The sequence below is a fragment of the Ctenopharyngodon idella genome, chromosome 12 (assembly GCF_019924925.1).
Source record: "Ctenopharyngodon idella isolate HZGC_01 chromosome 12, HZGC01, whole genome shotgun sequence".
In the NCBI taxonomy this organism is placed as follows: Eukaryota; Metazoa; Chordata; class Actinopteri; order Cypriniformes; family Xenocyprididae; genus Ctenopharyngodon; species Ctenopharyngodon idella.
Window position 1 is genome coordinate 31,627,063 of NC_067231.1, and position 27,212 is coordinate 31,654,274.

Below are 27,212 nucleotides of genomic sequence, written 5' to 3' on the forward strand. Positions count from 1 at the left end.
AAATCCGATGGCTCCGTGAGGCCTGCATAGCCAGCAATGACATTTCCTCTCTCAAGATCCATTAATGTACTAAAAACATATTTAAATCAGTTCATGTGAGTACAGTGGTTCAATATTAATATTATAAAGCGATGAGAATATTTTCGTAGCGCCAAAAAAACAAAATAACGACTTATATAGTGATGGCCGATTTCAAAACACTGCTTCATGAAGCTTCGGAGCGTTATGAATCTTTTGTGTCGAATCATGATTTGGATCGCGTGTCAAACCGCCAAACTGCTGAAATCACGTGACTTTGGCGCTCCGAACCGCTGATTTGACGCAAAAGATTCATAACGCTCCAAAGCTTCATGAAGCAGTGTTTTGAAATCAGCCATCACTATATAAGTCCTTATTTTGTTTTTTTGGCGCACCAAAAATATTCTCGCCGCTTTATAATATTAATATTGAACCACTGTACTCACATGAACTGATTTAAATATGTTTTTAGTACATTAGTGGATCTTGAGAGAGGAAATGTCATTGCTGGCTATGCAGGCCTCACTGAGCCATCGGATTTCATCAAAAATATCTTAATTTGTGTTCTGAAGATTAACAAAGGTCTTACAGGTGTGGAACTAATAAATGACATTATTTTCATTTTCAGGTGAACTAACCCTTTAAGTAAAAATCATGTTCCATGAAGATATCTTGTAAATTTCCTACCGTAAATATATCAAAAATGTATTTTTGTGAGTGGATATGCATTGCTAAGGACTTCATCTGGACAACTTTAAAGGTGATTTTTCTTAATGTTTTGTTTATTTTGCACCCTCAGATTCCAGATTTTCATATTGTCCTATCCTAACAAACCATACATCAATGGAAAGCTTAATCATTCAGCTTTCAGATGATGTATAAACCTCAATTTTTTTTAAAAACTGACCCTTATGATTGGTTTTGTGGTCCAGGATCACATATTCCAGCAATGACTTGTTGTTTATTATTTTCTGCTTGTCAGAAGGTGTTGTTCTCCTGTAGGTGGCAGTATAATGTTTCTCTGGAAGATTGATCAGATATATTTAGATTTTCAGTTTGTTGTCACTGTCAAACATCAGAAACAATCCGTTTAATATTTTTCTGGAACCCGTGATGCATTTTCTTCAGGATTCTTTGATGAACAGAACGAAAGAAGAAGAAAAAACAGCATTTACTTGAAATGGAAACCTTATAAATGTCTTTACTTTAACTTTAGTTCAATTTCAGCGTCCTTGCTGAATAAAAGTAATATATAGCCTACATATAATTGTCCAGTCAACATTTCTCGTTCTAGATGCTGCACAATCTTCAAAACACTGCTGCTGTCTAGTTAGGTTTGATCTGAGACGCTCCCGGTTCTTTATTCTGTAACTGATCAGTGAAAGAGTTCATTAGGGGTTTAACTGGTTAGTTCAGGTCACTCACTCATCCATCAGATCGCGCGCAGGGAGCCTCTGGCCGTCGCGTCGCGTCTTCCGCGTCCCGAATCGCGTCGTACCGGTCGCTTCACACACAGTGAATGAGGCACTACGACACGTCAGTACGTCACCGACACCGAATCCCGCCCCGAACCGCGAATCCATCATCCTCTCAGACGCGGTCGGACCTCGGAGCGGCTGGAGTGATGAGGAGAAAGATGAAGATGAAGTGATGATGTGGTGTTTGATGAGGACTGATCGCTTCAGGTGGATCTAAATGACTCAGTTTGGCTCAAATTCGGCTCAGTTTGGACTCAGCAAAGATTCGTAAGTTTTGAGTTGCAATACATTAATAATTATTCATAGGCATAGTTTTATTATTATTAAATATTATTTACCCGAATTCAGTCCAGTCCTGACTGATCAACTTTTGTAATATTTTTTTATAATAATGTGATTAAAAAAAAAAAAAAAAAAAAAAAAATTATTATAGGGTTATTATAGGATAAAAATCAGTTATTATAGCCATCTTTATCTTCGATGTGGTTGTTTTTTCACTGGTTTTGGGAGGTTGAAGACTCGTGAAGTGTTTCTCTGCGCTGGTTTTTGTGTTTAGAGAGTTTGTTTTTCTGTCAGCAGAAGAAGAATCATTGAGTCTCTCGAATCCAGTTCACTTCAGCTTTCATTGCAATAGGATAAACCATCGCGAAATTAATTTTATACAGAGTGCATTGAAAAAATATAAAAATATTTCATTGATAAGCCAGTTTGATGCTTCCATTCAGAGTTTCAGATTTGATTGTTTTAGATTGTCTATTTCTCTTTTGCATCTTTTTGTGTTTTCTGCTCTCCGTCGGTTCTGCTTACATTCCCTCAGTCCCTCAACACACACACACACACACACACACACACACACACACACACACACACACACACACACACACACACAGAGAGAGAGAGAGTCTTGTCTGCAGTGTTTTATTAGGTGTTTATCAGGTGTCTTTTGTAACTCTGGGAGGAAAATCTTTTATTATGGAGTGTGTTTATATGGTTCAGTGGTGTGTGTGATTAATGCATTTATTTTTTAATGTTTATTTGTATCCTGTTACATGTCAGTGTCGCTTTTTATTGCCTTTTTTACCCTATCAAATGTTTTAGTAAATTAGGCATCATTTGAATGTTTAAAGACTCAAAATTCATCCTGTGAAAACCGTTTTGAAATTGCATTACTATGGAAACACTAATTTAAAACCTTTTAGTGGCTCAATTTTTGTGATATAACTTCAAATTTGGAACTTTGCTTTTGATTTTGCAGCAATTTTATAGTTTTATAGGTCGTGTGTGAGTGTGTGAGAGTGAGTGAGAGTGTGTGTGTGTGCGAGTGTTAGTGTGCGAGTGTGTGAGTGTGTGTTAATGTGTGCTAGTGTATGTGCGTGAGTGAGTGAGAGTGAGTGTGTGTGTGTGTGTGTGTTTTTGTGACATATCAGGACACAAATGTGTATAATGACATGGGTATGACAGGTATTACAAGGAGAGGGTGAGTTATGAGGACATTACTCCATGTCCCCATTTTTCAAAAGGCTTATAAATCATACAGAATGAGTTTTTTTGAGAAAGTAAAAATGTGCACAGTTTTCTGTGATGGGTAGGGTTAGGGGTAGGAGTAGTGTAAAATACGGTTTGTACAGTATAAAAACCATCACGCCAATGGAATGCCCCACAATTCACAAAAACAAATGTGTGTGTGTGTGTGTGTGTGAGAGTGTGTGTGTCTCTTCATCAGCACATGTATAAATAGTCAGCGCACATGAATCTTCTTTAATGTGACTCTATATAAAAACTCTCTGTGGTTTCAGAGCCAAAGCCTCTTCAGGTCCAACTGTTAAATCAAATATTTGCTCAGTTCTTCATCCCGTGTGTCTCAGTAAATCCATCTGCCTGTTTATTCATCGGTCCTGCAGTCGGACCCTCTGAACGCTCGATTCCGACACCTGTTGAGAAGAAACACACACACGATTACTGATGAGCTGCTGGAGGAGCGACGGTCTGTTTGAGTCAGTTTCTGTTGTGTGCCAGAAGAGTTCAGCCCCTTAAAATAACTGTTTTGGGCTTTTTGAAGACGCTTTCCTCTAGTTTCGGTCTCATACTAAGATTTTCCTGATAATTTACTCACCCCCATGTCATCCAAGATATTTATGTCTTTCTTTCTTCAGTGGAAAAAAAATGGTTTCTGAGGAAAACATTCCAGGATTTTTCTCCATATAGTGGACTTCACTGGGGTTCAACGGGTTGAAGGTCCAAATGTCAGTTTCAGTGCAGCTTCAAAGAGCTCTACATGATCCCAGACGAGGAATAAGAGTCTTATCTAGAGAAACCATCGGCCATTTTCTAAAAAAAATAAACATTATACACTTTTTAACCACAAATGCTCATCTTGCACTGCTCTGTGATGCTCCACGCATTACGTAATCATGTTGGAAAGGTCACGGTGGAAGTACCGCAGTAGGGCGAAAAACTCCATCTCATTTTCTCCTCAAACTTCAAAATCGTCCGACATCGTTGTTTTACCTTTTTTTTGTAAAGAGCATTTGACTTAATCTTTGTACTTTGCTTTGTACTGGATCGGTACTTCCGCCTACGTCACGCGTGACCTTTCCAACATGATTACGTAATGCGTGGAGCATCACAGAGCAGTGCAAGACGAGCATTTGTGGTTAAAAAGTATATCATTTTATTTTTTTTCTAGATAAGACTCTTATTCCTCGTCTGGGATCGTGTAGAGCTCTTTGAAGCTGCACTGAAACTGACATTTCAACCCGTTGAACCCCAGTGAAGTCCACTATATGGAGAAAAATGCTGGAATGCTTTCCTCAGAAAACCATTTTTTTTCCACTGAAGAAAGAAAGACATGAACATCTTGGATGACATGGAGGTGAGTAAATTATCAGGAAAATTTCATTCTGAACTAATGCTTTAAGAATCACAGCTTGTTTGAGTGTTATGCACATCTTGGCATTTCCATCCAGCACTTTTGTTATACGATATCCCAAAATTCATATAAAGCTTGGATGGAAACACAGCTATTGCATGTGATGTCATTCTCTCGGAGTTTTGAAATTGAAAACCCTTGCTGTGTGTGTCTTGTGCACTATACTTCAACATTAGATTTATGTGTTTCCCAGGGAATGCGTGAACTGAAATGTAAAGCTTGACTGGATAAAAGCTTCTGCCAAATGCATGAATGTACATGAGTTTGTGTGAGGATGCTTTCTCCTGTAAATGAGCTCTGGCATCTGATCGCGGCGAGTCTAAAAGCTCTTCTGATGTTATTTTAATGCAGTCGCATTTAGAAACATCCACAATGCTTCACTCTCCATCATGCAGCTCTCGTCACTCAAAACAAGAAGAAATGCACCAATATCATTCAGGTTAGGGTTAGCAGCAAAACCACTAGACATCAGGTCACAGTCGTGGATCTAGTGGTGTATCATGTGGTCTCAGGTCAGTAGTTGCTCTCTCTGGCGCTGTGAGTGAACAGATATAGATCAACACTTGACTGACCGATCACAACTAACTCAACTAGTTGTTTTATAATCCCTCAGCCACATTTAGCAGGTCTGTGAGACTCACTGAGACTCGGAGCAGGTGGAGAGAATCATCACTGTAATTATTCCTGATCATTTCATCTCTGCGCAGGAAGACGGTTTGTGTCTCAATCTCTAATTGCTGTCAGACGCCCATCTTTCTCTCTCTCTCTCTCTCTCTCTCTCACTTTAGGTTCAGTGTGAATCTCACTCTTAAAGGGATACTCCCCCTCTAAATGATCAATCTGTCATTTACTCACTTTCATGTCATTCCATACCTGTATGCTGTTGTTTTTTTCGCTAAATACAAAAGGAGAATTTTGACATTTTCACATATACGACAGCAGTTTATGGTGACTACGACGGTCCAGTAAGCAGCATTTTTGCATTGTGGCATTATATTAAATTCAGCAGAAAATACTACCATTATGTATACTTTACAATTGTTGTACTTTACAAATAATATTTTTAGGGGTTCAAGCGTGTAGCACTTTTTCCAAGGATCAGCATTCTCCCCTAAAAGTGATCAGACCAAACCGTAAGTCGTAGAGACTTGAAACTTTGAGAGCTGGTAGTACTCACACCGTCTACAACATCACCAAGGCTCGCCCTGATCGGCCTGACGGGGGCGCTACAGAGGTCAAAAGTACGAAATCACTCATAACTCCTAAATCGTTAGCCGTTGGCTCAAGCCTCGGAGTCGTTTGTCGTTCTAGTAAAACTTTCGGGTATTTTCGGATGTTTTGAAAAACCTACTTTCTGAACTAGTCCTAAGTTTTTGGTCCGATCTGAACCAAACCAGTGCAGCAAGATTCTCTGGAGTCAGTAATTATCAAATAAGTTGAAATTTCGTTTCACGGTCTCTAAGGGCCGCCAAAACGTTCAAAGTGGGTGGAGCCACTTTTACTAAAATGGCTATAACTCGTGAATGGAATTAGATATTTTCACCAAATTTGGTACACCTGTGTAAGAGCTCATTTGGTGGTTGCATGAAAAAGGATGCGGCGACTGGCCACTTGGTGGCACTATAACAGGAAAAAAAACATGAAAATGGTTATAACTACTTCATCGTTAGTCCGATCGACTTGAAAATTGGCATGCAGTGCCTTTGTCTGAGGTGCCATGATTGTCTGTGAGGACATTGATGTATCTCAAAAAACATGTCCGCCATTGGCCAATGAAATTTGAGCTGCTATCAGACAAGGTTAACGGAGGCCAATCGGAATGAAACTCACTGGGCTTATTTGACTCGCGGCCCTGGAGGCCTGTGAGAAATTTAAAAGAAATCGGCCACTGGGGGCACCTTCACATTTTTCACGTGCATAAAGGATTGTGCATCACGCTATTTTCCGCACACGCCCACGACATTCATACCACATGGTAGAGTTCCTCATTCTGAGCAACTTTGCCTCTAGGACCGCCTCTGTCCATCGAATCGTTCGTTAAATATTGGAGATATTTTCAAAAACTAACTGAGTTTTCAGCTCAACCTCCATAACCATTAAAAAGCTTTATAAACCATATATTTCCTATGGTAAATTGCCTGTATTTGCTGTAAATGGTCCTTTCCATCTAATGATAAAGATGGTTACAGGTTTGCTAATTAAAACATAATACCTTTTTACACATGTGCTGAAAGGCCTTAAAGTGCTTGAACCCTGATAACTGCTGCTCGCAGTTATATTTATTTTTGTTTTTGAGATTATAATAATGAGAATGAGATTTAATTGCATTAATCCAGCTAACAGGGAATGTTCTGGCAAAGTTATGAACAAACATTCTTCCAGTAACGTTAATAGAGCGTTCATTCAAAGTTATCTGGTCTTTAATAATGTTCTCAAAACATTAGCACAAAAACATTATTTATACTTAATTTATGGAGTGTTTCTTTTGTAAACAAAAAAAAACTAGACGTTCAGATAACATTCAGAAATAGCATTTTTATAACTTAATGGGAACATTAGCAAAACATTCTAGAACATATTTTTGTAAGCTGGGATAGTAGTGACTAACAATCAGTGGAGGAAATTTAAAGGATTCTTCTGTGAAACACAAAAGAATATGTTTTTTTTGTCCATACAGTGTAAGTCAATTCTTCAAAGAAAGAAAGGTACATACAGGTTTGAAACCACATGGGAGTGAATAAATAGTGACAGAATGATTATTTCTGGCTGAACTAGACCTTACTATTTATCAGCTCCTCAGATCAGGCTTTATTTTCATTATGTAACTTATATGTGATGAAATATGAGCTGCACTTCTCTGTGATTCCCCGTCTCGGCTGAGCTCTCTATATCTGTCCAGCACACACATCCGGGAGGTTTCTGCCCGTTTTGGAGCTGCTCCGTCAGTTTCTCTCTACCGGAGAACATGGAGTCCGTCTCAGTTGATCTGGAGTCTTGGCAGCGATCAGATGTTGTGTTCAGTGGCGCGTGTCGTTAGGATATACATTAATTAGCATCAGCCGAGCTCAGGTCCACTGCAGGATCTGGATTTGATTAGCTGCTGACAGATAAAGCTGCATTACAGAACATGACATGATTTGCTCTGAACCGTAGGCCAGAGACCGGCGATATTAGAAGAGAAGAAGCTCGAGTGGGCGTTTGGACAGTTTTTATCCATTTATAGGGATGTTTGGGAACCGTTTGCTCACCATCACACAGTCAGGCAGTTTCTCTGAAAATGTAGATTGTAATGGGATTATGTGTTCTGAATACACTCTAAAAAATGCTGGGTTAAAAACAACCCAAGTTGGGTTGAAAATTGACAAACCCAGCAGTTGGGTTATATGTTTGACCAACCTGCTGAGCAGTTTTATTTAACCCAACTATTGATCAGAAATTTCTATATGTCTCGCTTAAAATGAACCCAAAATAGGTTGGAAATTAAAAATCAGACGCATAATTACTAGAGGCAACAATAATAATCAAAAGGTGAACATTTATAATAAATTTAATAAACATTTAATAAATTTATTATTTATTAAACTTGTTAATACATGTTAATTTCCAGTCTATTTTGGGTTCATTTTAGGCAAGCAATACAGTAATTTTTAAACAATAGTTGAGTTAAATAAAAATAACCCAGCAGGTTGGTCAAAACAACCCAATCGCTGGATTTGTCCATATTTAACCCAACTTGGGTTGTTTTTAACCCAGCATTTTTTAGTGTGTGCATTGCTTAAACAAATCCAATCAGACTCACGTCTAGCTGGAAAATGTACTAGAGATACCATTATTTTCACATCACTTTTCCTAGCAGACATCAGCGAATCATTGTACCTGAGATCAGTGGATTCATTTACATTTCAGGTGTTGGTTGAGTTTGAGCTCTTTCATTTGTATTTTGGAAAATAATGACTCCAGCAGAAAGTAATTAAATACAACAAATGTGTGCCGATAAGACGGTTAGCTGCCGTCTGAAGATAGAAACCCTCTTTTGTACAGTCCAGGACTCTTTGTTCTGCGTTCAGTTAATTAATTCACAGACATTTCAAAGTTAAAACAAGCTCCTGCACAATAAAGAAAGAATCAAGCGGTGGTGAATTTACAGAGCAGGATCTCTGGAGGAGTACTTATTCTCACAAACAAAAGCTGAAACACCTCTAAAGCTCGTTTAGAAGGATTGCAGATGAATCTGACTGCTTTAATCATTGATAATGACTGAAACAGAAACATTTACTAGACTGAAAGACGTTTGGTGATGCGCAGAAAACATCAACGGAGCTGCTTGTTTGTTTCTCTCATACATGCACGTCTAATGTCTGTCACGTTCTGGCAGAAGCGATTGATGAATTGGCCGCACACATCGACAGATGAACGGCTTTGGACGTCGCTCAAGTTCTGCTGTACGTCGTGCGCAGCTCATGCGTCTCAATGATCCACGTCTACACATCCACCAACTGTTTAGTTTAAAACTGAAACTCTGATGTTGTAAAGCCCTTCTGCTCATTTGTACATGAACAGTCAGACAAAGACGGATGCACATTTAAGACGAGGCTTAAATATGTGAATGTGAATGAATAAACACGCTGCCCTTTACATCAACCTAACACCAGGAATGGTAAACAAAGGATAATTACCCTGCTGTGGTCAACACTGAAAACTGTGAACTCTGAGAGAAATGATGCGGCTGCTTTTTTATTTCAGGTTCTGACAAAATATTTCCCTTAATCAGCCTGTTTCTGGTGTGGGCAGATCGATCTGTTTGAATCCTCCTCACACAAAATGGCTGTTCTAAACATCAGGCAGAAATATGATAGTGCCTTATACAGTGAGCCACATTATTCTACAGTCGAAAAATGCTGGGGTAAAAACAACCAAGTTGGGTTAAATATGGACAAACCCAGTGATTGGGTTGTTTTGACCCAGCAGTTGGGTTAGATGTTTGCCCAATGTGCTGGGTAGTTTTAATTTAATTCAGCTATTGTTTAAAAATTACTATGGTTGGCTTAAAATGAACCCAAAATAGGTTGTAAATTAACATTTATTAATAAGTTTAATAAATAATAAACATTTATTAAATTGCTCATTAATAAATGTTCACCTTTTGATTATTACTGTTGCCTCTAGTAATTATGCGTCTGATTTTTAATTGCCAACTGATTTTAAGCCAGCCATACAGTGATTTTTTAACAATAGTTGGGTGGGCAAACATTTAACCCAATCGCTGGGTTAAAACAACTCAATCGCTGGGTTAAAACAATCCAATCGCTGGGTTAAAACAACTCAATCGATGGGTTAAAACAACTCAATCGCTGGGTTAAAACAATCCAATCGCTGGGTTAAAACAACTCAATCGATGGGTTAAAACAACTCAATCGCTGGGTTAAAACAACTCAATCGCTGGGTTAAAACAACTCAATCGCTGGGTTAAAACAATCCAATCGCTGGGTTAAAACAACTCAATCGATGGGTTAAAACAATCCAATCGCTGGGTTAAAACAACTCAATCACTGGGTTAAAACAACTCAATCGATGGGTTAAAACAATCCAATCGATGGGTTAAAACAACTCAATCGATGGGTTAAAACAACTCAATCGATGGGTTAAAACAATCTAATCGCTGGGTTAAAACAACTCAATCGCTGGGTTAAAACAATCTAATCGCTGGGTTAAAACAACTCAATCGCTGGGTTAAAACAATCCAATCGCTGGGTTAAAACAACTCAATCGATAGGTTAAAACAATCCAATCGCTGGGTTAAAACAACTCAATCGATGGGTTAAAACAATCTAATCGCTGGGTTAAAACAACCCAATCGCTGGGTTAAAACAACTCAATCGATGGGTTAAAACAACTGGGTTAAAACAATCTAATCGCTGGGTTAAAACAATCCCATCGATGGGTTAAAACAACTCAATCGATGGGTTAAAATGACCCAGTTGCTGGGTTAAAACAACCCATTCGCTGGGTTAAAACAACTCAATCGCTGGGTTAAAACAACTCAATCAATGGGTTAAAACAATCCAATCGCTGGGTTAAAACAACCCAATCGCTGGGTTAAAACAACTCAATCGATGGGTTAAAACAACTCAATCGATGGGTTAAAATGACCCAGTTGCTGGGTTAAAATGACCCAATCGATGGGTTAAAACAACTCAATCACTGGGTTAAAACAACCCAATCGCTGGGTTTAAACAACTCAATCGAAGCATTAGAACAACTCAATTGCTGGGTTAAAACAACTCAATCGATGGGTTAAAACGACCCAGCCGCTGGGTTAAAACGACCCAATCGATGGGTTAAAACGACTTAATCGATGGGTTAAAACAACTCAATCGATGGGTTAAAACAACTCAATCGATGAGTTAAAATGACCCAGTTGCTGGGTTAAAACGACCCAATCGATGGGTTAAAACGACTTAATCGATGGGTTAAAACAACTCAATCGATGGGTTAAAACAACTCAATCGATGGGTTAAAACGACCCAGTCGCTGGGTTAAAACGACCCAATCGATGGGTTAAAACGACTTAATCGATGGATTAAAACAACCCAGTCACTGGGTTAAAACGACTCAATCACTGGGTTAAAACAACTCAATCGCTGGATTAAGACAACCCAATCGCTGGGTTAAAACAACTCAATCACTGGGTTAAAACAACTCAATCGCTGGGTTAAGACAACCCAATCGCTGGGTTAAGACAACCTAATCTCTGGGTTCAAACAACCCAATCGCTGGGTTAAAACAACTCAATCGATGGATTAAAACAACCCAGTCACTGGGTTAAAACGACCCAATCGCTGAGTTAAAACAACCCAATCGCTGGGTTAAAACAACTCAATCGATGGGTTAAAACAACCCAATTTTCTACCCAACTTGGGTTGTTTTAAACCCAGCATTTTTTAGGTGTAGGTTGGAAATGAACATTTATTAATATGTTTAATAAATAATAATTAAACAAACATTTATTAAATTGCTTATTAATAAATGTTCACCTTTTGATTACTACAGTCTAAAAAATGCCGGGTTAAAAACTAACCAAGTTGGATTGAAAATGGACAAATTTTTTGTTTTGTTTTGACCCAGCGGTTGGGTTAAATGCAGTTTTATTTAACCCAACTATTGTTTAAAATTTTCTATATGGCTGGCTTAAAATGAACTTAAAATGAATGATTTTTAATTTCCAACCTATTTTGGCTTCGTTTTAAGCCAGACATATAGTCATTTTTAAACAATAGTTGGGTTAAATAAAACTGCCAGCAGGTTGGTCAAACATTTAACCCAACCGCTGGGTCAAAACAAGCCAATCGCTTGGTTTGTCCATATGTAACCCAACATTTTTTAGAGTGATGTATTACGTTACATTTCCTAAAATGTTCCTGAGCCAAACCGTTATCTGCATTTATGTCAAAGATCCACAATTCAAGCTCAGAAGAGACTGCAGGATTTTCTGACGAGATGTTTAGATGATCTCATGACAGAAGTCACTAGATTACGTTTCATTGATTCTCTTTCCACAGCGGCCCATAAAAATCAGCACCACACAAACCACACGGGATGAGCGACAGACAGATAAACACAACCTGCTCTCGTGGGGAAAACACGCATACATCTCTGGAAAATGAGAGAGTTTCCATTTCAAATGTCCATGACGACTCAAATCAATCAGCGCGGTTTCAGATCAACAGATTTTGCTCCCATTGAGACAAATTAACCAGCAGATTCAAATCAATCCATTTGAAAACATTCAACTTTTACTCCGTTGAGACACAAACCAACACAAATTCAAATCGATGCAATGCATTATTCTTCCTGACTGGCTTTGCTTTCTAAACTTATTTTAAGGAAACATGTTGAATATGGAAATGGACAAACCCAGCGACTGGGTTGTTTTAACCCAACAGTTGGGTTAAATGTTTGCCCAACCTGCTACCGGTAGTTTTATTATATAAGTTGAGAACATTATTAAAGACCCGATAACTTTGAATGAATGTTCTATTAATGTTGCTGGAAGAACGTTTGTTCATAGCTTTGAGAGAATGTTTCCGTTAGTGTTTTTAACTAATATCAGGCTTTATCATTGTCTGCACTAAATCAAGCTAAATGGGTTTGATGAACACTAGTTATTTGCTTGATTGGTTGATGTATTGATTGACATGATCCTGAAGGTAACAGGGTTTGTTTGATCTGCATGATGTTTGTTGATGGATTGTTTAATTAAACGTCTGATGTGAGTTTGTGTAATGGATTCTAATGGCGTCTCTGTGAACGGAAGGGCAGATTCTCTCTGATCTCCATTAGAAACACTCTCATGTTCATTTATGTGTTTACTGAGAGGACGCTGGTTTATTTATTGTAATTTGACTGAACTCTTTGTCTGTCATCTGTCATCTAACGACTGACGCTTTAATAATGAGCCGCTGAGGTGTCCATTAACCGTTAACCCAGTCTAATCATTCGACGTGTGTCTAGATGTCGGTCGTTTAACTGGGTGAATCTAACAAACTCTGTCATGGATGAGTTTTATTACACCTCAGAATCAAAATCAAGAAGAAATTATATTTCACAAAAGAAAATGAAGCCCTTTAAGACTTATTTTTTACAGCATTGTGATGTTATATTTATCTCATTCTTATAAATGTGGAAAATATATAATTTGCTGTGCATAAAAAATGTTTTTATAGGTATTTATTTCTATATAAAAAATGTATAAATAGTATTAGAGCATTGTATTGTTTATTGTACTGCTTTTAAATGATTGAGTAATTATCAGTAGCAGTAATTTGCATTATGATGATGAGAGTTGAATATGCCTAATTGTCTTAAAATGTAAAAAAAATAATTTCCTAAATGCAAAATATTGGATAATTTTTAGTTTAAGGGTGAAGTATAACCTGGATCTTTGTGAGATTCAGAACAGTTTCCAGTTCAATATGAAGCGAATCATTGAGTTTTAACGTTATTAAACGTCATCGTCAGAATCTCCTCGACGTCTGAAGGCTGGTTTGATGACTCTGGCTTTAATTAGTATAGCCTGTATTAGTGATGTCAGTTCTTTACAGGCTATGCTAATCTATGCCAGAATCATCAATGCATTGGAGTTTCCTCTGAAGACTGGACTGGAGTGAATCTCTGTTCTGGTGGTATATTATAGATATATATTAATAAAGTACAACCATTAAATACCTATGCTTATATTTTATCAGTGTCAAATAAAAGATTCCCATTATGAAAAGTTGCCCAAAATTGTGACAACATGCCCCGCTGTATATTTATTTTCCTTGCCAGTAGCAGTGGAGATGTTTGAGAATTAATGTTCTCTTGTGACGACCTGCCCCGGTTTGATTAATACTGTAGTTGTGATTGTGTGTCGCGGGACTCTGGAGGATTCAGAGTTCATTCAGATGGCACACAGCGGCGGCTCCTTTAACTACATACAAGCACTGCAATGAAAGTCGGAGATATTCTGCTTGACCAGTGAAGCTTTCGCTCAAATCCGCAGTCCTTTGATTTATGCAAAAGCAAAACAGAATAAACCCCGAGGATTTCCGTTCGCTTCCCCTCAGGCTGCTCTGCTGTAGAGAATTATTTCCTTTCCAAGTAACAAAAATTTGCAACAGTAATTGCACTAGATCTGTAGGATCTTTAGCTGTTGTTAAAATGGTTGGTTTAATTAGTCTTTAACCTGGTTATTTTGAGCAGGAGTTATATATATTTTTTAGAGGAATAAGAGTATTTTCCCATGCAAAACTCACTGTCATGATGCTACAGTGTATGCTTGGTTTACAGGCTGTTGCCACACAGTTGATAGGGTGTTCTGGGTGGTTGCTGAGGTGTTGCTAGGATGGTTGACAGGGTGTTCTGGGTGGTTGCTGAGGTGTTGCTAGGATGGTTGATAGGGTGTTCTGGGTGGTTGCTGAGGTGTTGCTAGGATGGTTGATAGGGTGTTCTGGGTGGTTACTGAGGTGTTGCTAGGATGGTTGCTAGGGTGTTCTAGGTGGTTGCTGAGGTGTTGCTATGCAGCTGCTAGGGTGTTCTGGGTCGTTGCTGAGGTGTTGCTAGGATGGTTGCTAGGGTGTTCTGGGTGGTTGCTGAGGTGTTTCTAGGATGGTTGCTAGGGTGTTCTGGGTGGTTGCTGAGGTGTTTCTAGGATGGTTGCTGGGGTGTTGCTATGCAGCTGCTAGGGTGTTCTGGGTGGTTGCTGAGGTGTTGCTAGGATGGTTGATAGGGTGTTCTGGGTGGTTACTGAGGTGTTGCTAGGATGGTTGCTAGGGTGTTCTAGGTGGTTGCTGAGGTGTTGCTATGCAGCTGCTAGGGTGTTCTGGGTCATTGCTGAGGTGTTGCTAGGATGGTTGCTAGGGTGTTCTGGGTGGTTGCTGAGGTGTTTCTAGGATGGTTGCTGGGGTGTTGCTATGCAGCTGCTAGGGTGTTCTGGGTGGTTGCTGAGGTGTTGCTAGGATGGTTGCTAGGGTGTTCTGGGTGGTTGCTGAGGTGTTGCTAGGATGGTTGACAGGGTGTTCTGGGTGGTTGCTGAGGTGTTGCTAGGATGGTTGATAGGGTGTTCTGGGTGGTTACTGAGGTGTTGCTAGGATGGTTGCTAGGGTGTTCTAGGTGGTTGCTGAGGTGTTGCTATGCAGCTGCTAGGGTGTTCTGGGTGGTTGCTGAGGTGTTGCTAGGATGGTTGCTAGGGTGTTCTGGGTGGTTGCTGAGGTGTTTCTAGGATGGTTGCTGGGGTGTTGCTATGCAGCTGCTAGGGTGTTCTGGGTGGTTGCTGAGGTGTTGCTAGGATGGTTGCTAGGGTGTTCTGTGTGGTTCTTGAGGTGTTGCTATACAGCTGCTAGGGTGTTCTGGGTGGTTGCTGAGGTGTTACTATGCAGCTGGGTGTTCTGGGTGGTTGCTGAGGTGTTGCTATGCAGCTGGGTGTTCTGGGTGGTTGCTGAGGTGTCATTATGCAGCTGCTAGGGTGTTCTGGGTGGTTGCTGAGGTGTTGCTATGCAGCTGGGTGTTCTGGGCGGTTGCAGAGGTGTTGCTATGCAGCAGGGTGTTCTGGATAGTTGCTGAGGTGTTGCTATGCAGCTGGGTGTTCTGGGTGGTTCTTGAGGTGTTGCTATGCAGCTGCTAGGGTGTTCTGGATGGTTGCTGAGGTGTTGCTATGCAGCTGCTAGGGTGTTCTGGATGGTTGCTGAGGTGTTGCTATACAGCTGGGTGTTCTAGGTGGTTCCTGAGGTTTTGCTATGCAGCTGGGTGTTCTGGGTGGTTGTTGAGGTGTTGCTATGCAGCTGGGTGTTCTGGGTTGTTCTTGAGGTGTTGCTATGCAGCTGCTAGGGTATTCTGGATGGTTGCTGAGGTGTTGCTATACAGCTGGGTGTTCTGGGTGGTTGCTGAGGTGTTGCTATGCAGCTTGGTGTTCTGGGTGGTTGCTGGGGTGTTGCTATGCAGCTTGGTGTTCTGGGTGGTTGCTGAGGTGTTGCTATACAGTTGCTAGGGTGTTCTGTGTGGTTCTTGAGGTGTTGCTATGCAGCTGCTAGGGTGTTCTGGATAGTTGCTGAGGTGTTGCTATGCAGCTGAGTGTTCTGGTTGGTTGCTGAGGTGTTGCTATGCAGCTGCTAGGGTGTTCTGGGTGGTTGCTAGGATTGCTAGAGCATGTTTCTTGGTGTTTTCTTTTTATCTGGTGTGAAAAGCATTGGTCTGTACACTGTAAAATACAAATTCCATGATCTGGCATCAAATCTTTTTTTCGTAGTGTCCAATCAACTTAGATTCACTAACGTTCACATGGTTGGCATTATTTGTGCTAGTCATTTATTTTAAGGCAACCACTTACTTTTTTAAGTAAAACAAATTATTTGTTTTACAGTGTAGATGATGGTGCAGGATGAGTTACGTGAAAATTATGAAGAATAATCCTGTTATAAAGCAGCAGTACTGATGTCATTTGATCGAAACATGAGGCCTGAGATTGGAGCGCATGCAGTACTGTGTTTGTGTGGATCATTATTAGATCGGCTCGAGCGGGTCAGATCAGTGACAGATTTATCCCAGGGTTCGTACGAGAGAGCGAGAGGATTTCCAGCTCCAGAACGACAGTAGACGTGTACAAAATCTGTGTGGCGAGGTCAGAAATCTCCTCGTTCAGATGGAGATTCAGCCTCAACGGACTCATTAGCATTTATAAAATATGCAAATCATCACCAGAATGGGTTTAGGGTTAGATTTTGATTACAGGCTTTTATATTTTGATTACAGGCTTTAGTTGAAATATACTGTACATGTGTCACACATTTACTGATGTTCAGTCTGTATTCGCTTTGCATTAAATTTAGTCTCAGAAGCTGCTGCCTTCACTGTCTGTCTTGTGAAATTGTTGTAACTAAACTGCATTTTAATGCTGGTCTCTGGCGTTTGTTTGGTTCAGTCTGTCTCTTTCTCATGTCGTGTTTGAAGAGTGTTTATTTCACTGCTTCTCATTTGTACTGAAATAGATCATCATACAAAATAAACAAAACATCCTTAAAATTAAACACTGAAGGCTTATTACTTATTACTTTACACCATTATAGTAAGTTTTATCATTCAGTATTGTTCTTCCCAGTTGTCCAGAACAGACTTGAGATGCTTTTCTGTCTGGACTCATCATCTGATGTTTGAGGTGAGTGTGTCTTACAGAGTCGTCAGGACTGAGAAAAGCATTCGTCGGCTTCTTTACCATCTCTGCATCTGTACAGTGATTGAAAGCGGCAGTAACACACAGTGCTGCAGATATCAGTCACTGCCGAGATACAGAGACCTTCTTCAGGAGCTCCGGCCATTCAAAAAATTAATAGCTTTAATATTCTCAGAGCGAGGAACACGTACGATAGAAGGCCACACACACACTCACACTCACACTCTATAAATATAAATCTGGTTAGAAGCTTATATATTCTACTGAAAATCAGGATCCTAAAGTACAGTGTAGAACATTTACAACATGTAAAACTGACGTCCAGTTTGTTTGGTCGTCGATCTGACGGCCTCTGAGATCCTGATTCACGTGTGTCATCATAATGAGAGTCTTGAGTTTGTTTTCAGATGTTTGTGTGTCTTTAACGGAGTCAAACGAACAGACTGTGAGCTTAACGATAATGAGAGACGGCTTCAGTTTGAGTCGTTCAGTGTTTGATTCAGCACAGACTCACTGGCTGAACACTAAACCTTTCATTCCTTTGACTTCAGTCTGTTTTGGTCTGCGGTGATTTATTGACACACTACTGTATGACGATTATGTGTAATGTAATTGATTACATTCTGTGATTTGGAATCAGTAACCGACTACAATTTGTAAGTACTGGTTATTTATTAAAGCAAATATTTGTGGTGTAACTGAGTGCCGGTGCAGTTTGCTGACCAATGTTCAGAACAACACAGACGAACTCTAGTGAATAACACTGATCTCCGATCAGTCAGCCTGTAATTGTGGCGTGATTCAGTGTTTTGGGTTCTCGTGTGATATTTCAGGCAGCCGTTATCGGCCCTGAACCAGAGCTTTAATCCCATTCCCATCTAACCTGTGTGCTGAACCGCAGCTCGGAAAACCCTTTGAATGTTTATTGATGCTTTAGATAGCAGGAAGATTAATGCGTATTTAAAGAGCTGAGTAAACATATTGAAAGACATCTCATCCATCAGAATAATTCAAGCAGATAATGAGCCTATTTTAGTGGTTCTGCTCGACTCAGAATAGCTAATGTGTTTCTGCAGTAGTGAAGTGAAAAGACAAACGCTCTGCGAGACCTTAGATAACACTGGATGAGCAGGATAATATGAGAATAATATGAATTCAGCTCAATGAGTATGAAGGACTGATGATCTGAAGCTCTGTGTGTGAATGTGTGTTTTTCAGTGACGGCCGCAGATGTTGAACAGACACACATGAGATCCAGCGGAGCCACCGATGAGCTTTAATCAGGAGTTACGGTGAGAAAACAGATGGGACAAACTGTTCTGGTGTCAAAAACACCATGAAATAATCATTGAAGTCCACAGGATGGATTTGAGATTTTTTATGCATTCATCCCAATAGTATGGAAGCTTGTTTCTGACACTAAATAAAAAAATTAAAAAGGTAATTGTGACTTTTTATCTCACAATTTGGACTTTTTTTCCTTGCAATTGTGAGTTTGCATCTCACAATTCTGACTTTATAACTCGCAATTGAGTTTATATCTCACAATTCTGAATTGTGAGAAAAAAGTCAGATATAAAGTCAGAATTGCAAGAATAAAAAAAGTCAGAATTGTGAGAAATAAACTATATATCTTGCAATTATGACTTTAAAATTCGCAATTGAGTTTATCTCGCAATTCTGAGAAAAAAACCCTCAAAATTGTGAGAAAAAGAGAATTGCGAGATATAAACTCGCAATTCTGACTTTATAACTCGCAATTCTGACTATATCTCGTAATTTTGACTTTGTCACGCAACTCTGACTTTATATCTCGCAATTCGGCCTTTATAACTCATAATTCGGACTTTGTCACGCAATTCAGACTTTATAACTCGTAATTCTGACTTTGTCACGCAATTTGGACTTTATATCTCACAATTCTGACTTTATAACTCGCAATTCAGACTTTATAACTCACAATTCTGACTATATCTCATAATTCTGACTTTGTCTCGCAATTCTGACTTTATAACTCGTAATTCTGACTTTATATCACGCAATTCGGACTTTATAACTCGTAATTCTGACTTTGTCACGCAATTCGGACTTTATAACTCGTAATTCTGACTTTGTCACGCAATTCGGACTTTATATCTCACAATTCGGACTTTATAACTCGCAATTCGGACTTTATAACTCATAATTCTGACTTTGTCATGCAATTCGGACTTTACATCTCACAATTCGGACTTTATAAGTCGCAATTCGGACTTTATAACTTGTAATTCTGACTTTGTCTCACAATTTTTACTTTATATCATGCAATTCTGACTTTACATCACGCAATTCTGACATTATATCTCGCAGTTCTTTTTCTTGCAATTCTGACTTTATTTTTTTCGCAATTCTGACTGCAATTCTGACTTTACATCACGCAATTCTGACTTTATAAATATATATATAAAGAGTTATAAAAGAAAAAAAGTCAGAACTGTGAGACAAAAAGTCTCAATTACCTTTTTTATTTCATGGCAGAAGCAAGCTTCCATACATTAGATATTAGTCTGATCTACTTATGTATTTTAAATGATGACCTTTTATTGCTTGTTAACTAATGTAAACGTCAATCAAAGTGTTCATGAACCACATCAGTGGCATTTCTGTATTTAACAGTGAAGAAACTGAGCGGGTGGATCGTGTGCATGTCGTCTGTTGTGCGTTTTCTGTTCAGGAACATTCAGTGATGGTAAACGGGTGTAAATGAGCAGGTGGAGCGCTTTCTGACATGAATCATGACCTGCGTGTCCTTTCCGGCTTTATGCTGTGAAGATTATTAGAATTATGGCAGCAGTACGGGCAGCATTAATGGCCACGTCTGGTCCTGCTGCTAATGTTAATCACAGCGCAGAGAGAGACAGAGAGGTCAGGCCTTATTTCCCTGCCTGATAAATGATCATCAATGAGTCCATGTTTATGAAATGCTGTTATTACATTGCATATGTAGCCTGTATATCACTGAAAGGAATCTCATGGTGTCTCTTCATCTGTGTGTCTCTGTGATGGAGAGACTCTCGTATTCCTCCGAGACGTTTCTCTTGTATAATGTCATAGTCAGTGGAAAGTAAATGATGTTCCAGGCGGGGGAGAGTTTTCACAGATAATGTGCAAATTTGAATTATTTCTGTTTCCAAGAGCACTGCCAAAAAATCCAGCGTTTGTCTGATATTTTAGTGTGTCTTTCATGGTGTTTTTGGGTAAAATGATGGAAACAAAAGCCATCATCAAACATTTTTGTCTGGTTTTCCAGCACAAATATCTAAACATTCTCAAATCAAGATACATTTACTGCAAAAGCAAAATGACTGAAGATATTGAGGCTTGTTTCTTGTATCAAAATTAAGCTTAAAATAAGAACAAATATCTGTCAGTGGAGTCAGAAAAAAAAATCAACCTAATTCAAAGGGAAAACAAGATTATTTTTCACACCCCAAGCAAAAGCTTGCATCATTTTGACTCATTTTTTTCAGAAAACAAAACTTAATATCTTCAGTCATTTTGCTTCTCCATTAAATGTATTTTGATATAAGAATGTTTAGATATTTGTGCTGGAAAACGACAGAAACACTGAGGAAGAAATCAGGTAGAAACAAGCCCTATAAAGAAGCACTTCCAAAGCTTGTGTTACTCATCATTTGTCATTGTCATATTCTCGTGTCTCTAACAGAACGTTGGACAGTTTGTCATGATCTTTATGAGTAATAATAGCTGATCAGATAAATCATCTTCCCAAAGACAGTCAGTGTTTATATGATATTAACTAAAATCACAAATAAACACATTATGTATATTTTCATTCTGTCACTTTGCTGGCAGGAGAAACATTGTCTTTTTCTAAATAAATCTGGGGCAAACAATAAAAGACCTTTAGTTATGAAAGTCTGTTAAATTGCTAAACGCGGGTTGAAATGTTGGTTTTCCGTCTCTGGGATCTTCAGGACGTCTAGCAGCAGTTTTGGAGAACGTTACTTTCAAATATAACATTATCACATTACTTCTACAATCATGATCTAGTAGTGACACTTGATTTGAATAACCCAGCTGTCAATCAGACGCATCATGACAGACTGGTGTTCATCTGTTTCAATGAAGATCTCAGCGCTGAAAGAGTGTTTGTTCATTAATGAGGAGAACTCAATTAAATATTTCACATCATCACTGCTGTGACACATTAAACTTCTCAAACACCACAACAGTAAGACACACACTGATGTGTTTGTTTAATGCACACTACCATTCAGAAGTTTGGGGTCGGTAAGATTTTTTAATGTTTTTGAAAGAAGTTTCAGACACTCAGACCTAAAAAATCCCACAATGCACCGTGAAAACCAGGGAGCACTATGTTCACTTAACAGAAGTTCTGAAGCACAAAACATAAATTGTGCAAGCCGACATGTGATAGAGTTTTTAAAAAATGCACACGCACGTGTTTGTGAGTGTGTGTGAGAGCATGTGTGAGTGTGTATGTGTGTGCGAGTGTGTGTGTGTACGTGTGTGTGCATGTGAGTGAATATGTGTGTGTGCGCGTGAGTGTGTGTGTGTGTGTGAGTGCGTGTCTGCATGTGTGTTAGTGGGTGTGAGTGTGCGCAAGTGAGCGAGTGTCTGTGTGAGTGTGTGCGCGAGTGTGAGTGTGTGCATGTGAGTATGTGTGTGTGAGTGTGTGTCTGCATGTGTGTTAGTGGGTGTGAGTGTGCGCAAGTGAGTGTGCGAGTATGTGTGCGTGTGCATGTTCGAGTGTGTACAAGTGTGTATGTGTGTGTGAGTGTGCGTGAGAGTGTGGGTCAGTGTGCGTGGGTGTGTGTGAGTGTGTGCATGTGAGTGAGTATGTGTGCGTGTGTGTGTGTGTGTTTTTGTGACATATCAGGACACAAATGTGTATAATGACATGGGTATGACAGGTATTACAGGGAGAGGGTGAGTTATGAGGACATTACTCCATGTCCCCATTTTTCAAAAGGCTTATAAATCACAGAATGAGTTTTTGTGAGAAAGTAAAAATGCACAGTTTCCTGTGATGGGTAGGGTTAGGGGTAGTGTAGGGTGATAGAAAATACGGTTTGTACAGTATAAAAACCATTACGCCTATGGAATGCCCCACAATTCACAAAAACAAATGTGTGTGTGTGTGTGTGTGTGTGTGTGTTCTGGGGTTTGAGTGGGTTTTAGTCTCGAGTGTGACTGTGAAGCACAACAGATGGTCTCATAGCTGAGTGACACACACACACACACTAATTAACAGAGAGCTGGCTGACATCTGCGACCCTTGACCTTCAGCTGACCTCAGGTGTGTGTTTTCACTTTGAGGCCAAAACTGTGAGCTGAATGTGACAAAACCTCCTGGTGCTGATGAAAACTGCAAAATATGTATTTTTGATATAAATTTTTTTTTTTGAGTTGTTAATTTATGTATGTCCATATATATCAGACTGATGATTTTGTCCTGATTCCTCTCTGCATGTAAACACTTTCACTGGTGTTCATGTCTGTCTAAGTTTTGATGTCACAATCAGAGGACAAAACATTGATTTCAGGGTCTCATGTTTTAATGTGTTTTTATGATACGCTGATTTTTGATGGTTATCAATGTTTTGTGCATCTCAGTGTGAGTCACTGTGAAGGACATCATGATGATGTTTGAAGATCAAATCCACATAATGAATGTTTATTTAACAGTGCTGAGTGTTTATCAGTGTCTGTGTATATGAGACATTTGAGTTTAACATTAAAGGGTTAGTTCACCCAAAAAATAATGTCATTTATTACTCACCCTCATGCCGTTCCACACCCGTAAGACCTTCGTTTATCTTCGGAACACAAATTAAGATATTTTTGATGAAATCCGATGGCTCAGTGAGGCCTGCATAGCCAGCAATGACATTTCCTCTCTCAAGATCCATTAATGTACTAAAAACATATTTAAAAACATTATTTTTGGTGCGCCAAAAAAAAACCAAAATAGCGACTTATATAGTGATGGCCGATTTCAAAACACTGCTTCATGAAGCTTCGGAGCGTTATGAATCAGCGTGTCGAATCAGCGGTTCGGAGCGCCAAAGTCACATGATTTCAGCAGTTTGGCGGTTTGACATGCGATCTGAATCATGATTCGACACAAAAGATTCATAACGCTCCGAAGCTTCATGAAGCAGTGTTTTGAAATCGCCCATCACTGTATAAGTCGTTATTTTGTTTTTTTTGGCGCACCAAAAATATTCCCGTCGCTTTATAATATTAATATTGAACCACTGTACTCACATGAACTGATTTAAATATGTTTTTAGTACATTAATGGATCTTGAGAGACGAAAGGTCATTGCTGGCTATGGAGGCCTCACTGAGCCATCGGATTTCAACAAAAATATCTTAATTTGTGTTATGAAGATTAACGAAGGTCTTACGGGTGTGGAACGACATGAGGGTGAGTAATTAATGACATTATTTTCATTTTTGGGTGAAATAACCCTTTAATATATATGTTAATAGGCCTATTTTTATTAATTTATGTGTTTTGTTTTGTTTTGTGTGCATTGCAGGTAAAGTTTAGTTTTAGTTTGTCTTTAGTTCACGTATGTGTGAGTGTGTGTGTGTGTGGTTGTGTAATATTATGAATCAAATCTAAAGAGGATATTAAAATTTCACAGTTTGAATTAGGTGTGTAAATGAATCATGTGGGTTATTAATTTGGACATGTATTTTAATAATTCTGCTATCCACAGGGTGTTATGAATTAAACCCGTCTCATGATGTGAATCAATATCATATATGACTCAAAGCCCACAGATGAAAACAACATTATGAGCCTGATGATTGAATACAGACATCATAAACAGAGACACACGAGATACAGAGACGAGAGATCGGGATCAGATGAAGGAGCTCGTTCACGATCGTTTCCTCCTGTCTGTCTGTCTCTCTGGTGTCTCTTTGTCAGGTTGATCTGTTACGTGGATCCGTCCGCAGTTTGACGTTGAGTTTTGTCACTGTGTGTCTGTGCAATCAAACTCAAACATCCTGAAAACATCAAACAATCACTGATAATCTTCCTCTTCCTGTGGATCGTGATACTTCTGACTGCTACCTGACAGATAACAGAGCTGTTGTGAGAAATAAAGAAGTAAATAATGTAATATAATTATATTTTTTTGTTTCTTTTTACTAATACTTTTTAAATAGAGGCAATATGTTATTAAAGGATTAGTTCACTTCAGAATTCAAATTTCCTGATAATTTACTCACCCCCATGTCATCCAAGATGTTCATGTCTTTCTTTCTTCAGTGGAAAAGAAATGAAGGTTTTTGAGGAAAACATTCCAGGATTTTTCTCCATATAGTGGACTTCACTGGGGTTCAACGGGTTGAAGGTCCAAATGTCAGTTTCAGTGCAGCTTCAAAGAGCTCTACATGATCCCAGACGAGGAATAAGAGTCTTATCTAGAGAAACCATCGGACATTTTCTAAAAAAAACAAAAATGAGATACTTTTTAACCACAAATGCTCGTCTTGCACTGCTCTGAGATGCTCCACGCATTACGTAATCATGTTGGAAAGGTCACGCGTGACGTAGGCGGAAGTACCGCGGTAGGGCGAAAAACTCCATCTCATTTTCTCCTCCAACTTCAAAATCGTCCGAAATCGTTGTTTTACCTTTTTTTTTTGTAAAGAGCGTTTGACTTAGTCTTTGCATGTTCACTTTACTTCCGCCTACGTCACACGTGACCTTTCCAACGTGATTACGTAATGCGTGGAGCATCACAGAGCAGTGCAAGACGAGCATTTGTGGTTAAAAAGTGTATAATTTTTATTATTTTTAGAAAATGGCCGATGGTTTCTCTAGATAAGACTCTTATTCCTCGTCTGGGATCATGTAGAGCTCTTTGAAGCTGCACTGAAACTGACATTTGGACCTTCAACCCGTTGAACCCCAGTGAAGTCCACTATATGGAGAAAAATCCTGGAATGTTTTCCTCAAAAACCTTCATTTCTTTTCCACTGAAGAAAGAAAGACATGAACATCTTGGATGACATGGGGGCGAGTAAACTATCAGGAGATTTGAATTCTGAAGTGAACTAATCCTTTAACTAGTTGTTTGTGTCGTTCTCTCATGCTAATACCTCTTGTCTGTCAGCTTCGCCCACAGAATATGCCACCATGAACCTGACGCTGAGCGCCGAGCCTGGAATATTCCTGACCAACAGCTCCCCGGGGATGCGGGCCTACCTCGTCACAGCGTTCGTACCACATGACGTCCAGACCGATCGGCCTGCCAACGATTCGCTCCTGGCCAATTTGACCGGCAGACACAATGGCACGTCGCCTGTGACGTACGACCCGCTCGGTGGCCACACCGTCTGGCAGGTCGTGATGATCGTATTCTTGTGTGGCTCGCTTTCCTTAGTCACCATCATCGGGAACATCCTGGTCCTGGTGTCTTTTAAAGTCAACAAGCAGTTGAAGACGGTGAACAACTATTACTTGCTCAGCCTGGCATTCGCCGACCTCATTATCGTGTGCTTTCAATGAATCTCTACACCACTTAATCATCATGAACCAATGGACTCTCGGGAACTGGGCGTGTGACTTGTGGTTGGCCATTGATTATGTGGCCAGCAACGCGTCCGTCATGAACCTTCTTGGTCATCAGCTTCGACAGGTACTTCTCCGTCACGCGCCCGCTGACCTACCGAGCCAAACGGACCACCAAACGAGCCATGACCATGATCGGACTCGCCTGGTCCATTTCGTTCATCCTATGGGCGCCGGCCATCCTCTTCTGGCAGTATTTCGTGGGAAAGCGGACGGTCAAGTCGCACGAATGCTACATCCAGTTCCTCTCGGAGCCGATCACTACGTTTTGTACGGCTATTGCCGCGTTCTACCTGCCCGTCACCATCATGACCGTCCTCTACTGGCGGATCTACAGGGAGACGGAGAACCGTTCCAAGGAGCTGGCTGGGTTGAAGGGTTCAGGAAACCAAGGGAATCCGGAAGAACCGGGAAGCTCACGCAGTCACAGCAGTTACGAGCTGCATCCGTCCAGCAAGAGAAGTTCTGGGAAAATGAAAGCGGGACGTTTGTGGTTCTGGCCGTCGAGTCGAACATCCGGCAGCGGCGACACGGACCGCAGCAGCAGCGACAGCTGGAATAACAATGAGACGGCCGTGTCTATCGACCAATCGGACGATGATGAAGAAGAGTACATTGAAGACGCCCGTCCCATCTACTCCGTCACGCTCGAAGGACGCAGAGACTCCGAAAGCCTCCAACCGACGGACACAGAGGCAAGACCATCCAGAAAGGGATGTTCCTCAGCACTGAAAGACCAACCCAACGCCAACATCTCTCACAAAGACACCAAACGCTTCACCTGCAAGACCAAAACGCAGGTCAACAAGCGCAAAAAGATGTCTCTGGTGAAAGAGAAGAAGGCGGCGCAGACGCTAAGCGCCATTCTCCTGGCCCTTCATCATCACTTGGACGCCGTATAACATCATGGTCCTGCTGAACGCGTTCTGTGACGGGTGCATCCCCGCCACGCTGTGGGCTCTGGGTTACTGGCTGTGTTACGTCAACAGCACAGTCAATCCCATGTGTTACGCTCTCTGCAACAAAACCTTCCGCACCACCTTCAGATCCATCCTGCTGTGTCAGTGGCGTCAGAAGAAACCCAACAAAACCGCAGATCCAGCAGAGACAGGCAGCGGCGACCTACCGGAAACAAAGTCCGGATTGAAGGTCGACATTGTGCGTTTGTTTCTGAAGGGCTGTGCAGTATTGATGTTTATAGGTGCCTCAGTTAAACACTGCAAACGTGATGCTCTTCCTCTTGTTTTCCAGTACAAATATCTAAACATTCTTAAATCAAGATACATTTACTGGAGAAGCAAAATTATATATAATAAGTAGGGTTGTCAAAAGTACCGACTTCTGTACCAAGTCGGTAGTGAAATTTTAAAAATGTGACTATACCAGCATTTTCAACGGATTCTTAAACACCTCTGATTGGCCATTGTGTTCATGTGCTCAACAGATATGTCTGTGATTGGC

The 27,212-nt window shown here is 40.1% G+C and overlaps 1 pseudogene; it reads left to right on the plus strand.

The window, feature by feature from the left end:
- Window positions 1–1,523: 1,523 nt before the first annotated feature.
- On the plus strand, window positions 1,524–27,201 carry LOC127524095 (muscarinic acetylcholine receptor M3-like; annotated as a pseudogene).
- The last annotated feature ends 11 nt before the right edge of the window (window positions 27,202–27,212 follow it).